Source organism: Oryza sativa, chromosome 3 (assembly GCF_034140825.1).
Source record: "Oryza sativa Japonica Group chromosome 3, ASM3414082v1".
Lineage (NCBI taxonomy): Eukaryota > Viridiplantae > Streptophyta > Magnoliopsida > Poales > Poaceae > Oryza > Oryza sativa.
The window spans coordinates 13,596,165-13,598,891 of record NC_089037.1 but is presented as its reverse complement, the minus strand read 5'-3'; the positions used below and the strand labels follow the sequence as shown (position 1 = coordinate 13,598,891).

The 2,727-nt window shown below is 52.0% G+C and overlaps 1 long non-coding RNA gene across 1 annotated transcript; it reads right to left on the bottom strand.

Annotated features, from left to right (window-relative positions):
• Window positions 1–231: 231 nt before the first annotated feature.
• On the bottom strand, window positions 232–2,512 carry LOC136355547 (uncharacterized). Its single transcript, XR_010739818.1, has 3 exons — window positions 2,321–2,512; window positions 1,693–1,758; window positions 232–408 (listed from the first exon to the last, which is right to left on the bottom strand). It is a non-coding gene; the product is annotated as an uncharacterized lncRNA (long non-coding RNA).
• Window positions 2,513–2,727: the final 215 nt, after the last annotated feature.

Genomic DNA, 2,727 nt, shown 5'->3' with positions numbered 1-2,727 from the left:
TATAATTCCCTTTGTACTCCCTTGCATTTATTCTGCATTTGTGGGTGTGTCTTGTTGAGTACGGTGGTTGTACTCAGTCTTGCTCAATTTTTCCCAAGCACAGAAGAGGAGCTCCTTGAAGATGAAGGCTTTGGTGTCTAGTGTCGCGACCGGGAAAATTGCCTTTTCCCGAACGCTAGTGTATTAATCCCCGTCCCAGGAAAAGCCGGGGTACACCATACAAACATGATATAAAAGACACATCTTTATTATATCGATAATATTTACATTATTACAAAGGCACTTAAGGCCTGACAATCAAAAATAAACAGCAGCGGACTAGCGGGCCTACGGCTCCATCTTCACAGGCGCTCAACTGGGGTATAAGCCAGGACTCCACCTAAGACCTCTCCTCCAAAGCTTCTCTTACTGAAGGGGGAAAAGATTGAGCAAGAATGAGTACAACCACAGTACTCAGCAAGCCACACCGGAGAATGCATGATTAATGCAAGGGAGTACAAGGAGATAATAATATAGGGGTTCAGTTTTGCAGTAAACAGCATTTAAAAGTCACTTAGTTGCCCAAAGCTATTTTATAAAGACGATCCTAGAGCTACACAGTGTTATTAAACAAGGCCGTGAACCCTCACGAACCTGCCTTAACCCAAGGCCTACGATGAATTGGACCGAACTGGCAACCCGACCTGGGTCCCAGCTCGTCCCAAGCCAACCCAGGCCAACCATTCCATATTTTAGTTGTTGAGCAAATTTTAAGAATTGAAACACTGACCTGGGTACATTGCTAGGCTTGCCCATATCCGAGGGCTCGGCTATTCGAATAGATTTACTCTGATCAGAGGTGTACATCTTTACCCACAAGACACCTCTCCCTCACGTGTTGCCACGTGCCACATACCACCACGGTATACGGACGGAAGACGTGACATAGTTTCCAACCCATCCTAGCCTTAGACAAGAGTACCGACCCAATCCTACCTACGGCCGGGATACCCGGGACAGGCAGGTAGAACTGAGCCCCTAGCATTGGGCACCAACCCTCCGCCGTATGACATCTCGACTACCGGGCCGCAGCTCGTGTAGCCTTCATTTGCCCTGGAGAATGTCCATCGAAGCCCGACTTCATCCATCTCCAATCCGTGTACTTTTGTTTATGACTAGACTGAGCCACAAACTAAGCCTTACCCATTAGACATGTGGAAGTACGGTAGTGCTTTGCAACAGAGGCCCGAGCTTTAGTCCTTATAGTGGCCGGGGTGCTACTTCCCATAACTGGCATGCACCCAAACCCCACCGAAAACAGGTTTTAGGGGTTTTGAAAGAGGAAGAGAGGTGTATGTCCAATTCCATCATAATCCAACAATTCCACAGTGTCCAAATGATATGAGAATTTCCCAAGTCTAAAGTTGTAAAAACCACCTAATGTTGCCTAATTAACCAGCGAAGCATCTACCTAAGTTCATACTAGTGGAACCATGAGTAGAGTGTCCACTAGTTGAGGTTTTGTTTAATCTAGGGTGAACAAGGTAATAACAATAACAATAACAATAATAATATGGTCGTAACAAAGATAAATAGGCATGGCTAAATAAAACAGTGACAACGCGGGAATTTAAATAAAGCGATAATGCAATAATTTAAATCAACATAATTTTATAAAATGGGATTCAATATGATCAAGATGATGTGTCTTGCCTTGCTCGCTTTCCCAAACGACGGCTTCAACTTCCACGAAGAGCGGATCTTCCGAAGCTGCGGCGTCTACACGACCAACGGAAAAAGAAAAAGACTTTTACTCTAATAAACTCCAAACAACAAGCAGGAACAAAGCACAAAAATGGGTTCTTTACTTCTTAAGGAAAAATTAGAGACTTGAACGGTCCAATTCCGAGTTCAAATGGCCAAGATATGGCCATTTGAAGTTTATATGCTCTTTAAATGGATATTTGCGAATTTCTTCATTTAAATTTTAATTAAAAAAAACGGATTATTGCGTCAGCCGAGGGAGGGGACGCGCGGACCGGGTCCACGGGGAGTGGGGCCCACGCGTCAGCCCCACGGTCCACGGTGGACCGGGCGCACGCGGCTGGCGGCGGTCGGCGCCGTGGGTCCCGCGCGTCAGCCGCACCCGCGGGCGCGGGCGGCTGACGGCCGGGCCCACTTGGCAGCCGCGAGGGCGCGCCCGAGGGCGGCCTCGCCGGCGCGGCCGACGGGAGCGACGCGCCCGCGCCCCGATGGTCACCGCCGGCGACCATCGGCGCGGCGGAGCGGCGCCCGAGAGAGAGGAGGGAAGGGGGAAGGCGAACGGCGGTCCTCGGCTCACCCCGGGACAACGACGACGACGAGAACGGCGGCCGGAGCGGAGGGAGACGGCGGCGCGGCTCGGGATGACGATGACGACGGTGCTCCGACGGTCGGCGAGCGAAACGGAGGCGCGGACGAGGTCGACGGCGATGCGGCGATGCCGAGGGAGGTGTCGCCGAGTCGGGAGGAGGAGCGGAGCGGCGGCGGCGGCTAACCGAAGCACGGCGGCGACGGCGGAGAGAAGGTGCTACGGCGCGAGCACGATTCCGACGGCGAGAGTGAGCGGCGAGCGGCGGAAACGAAAGAGCGGAGCTCGGGGAGGGTTTAAATAGCGCCGGGGGAAGGAAAGAGCGGCCGGAGAGGGAGGAATCGCGCGCGGAAGATTCGGCTCCATTGATTGCGCCGGCGACGATTACGGGCTTGATT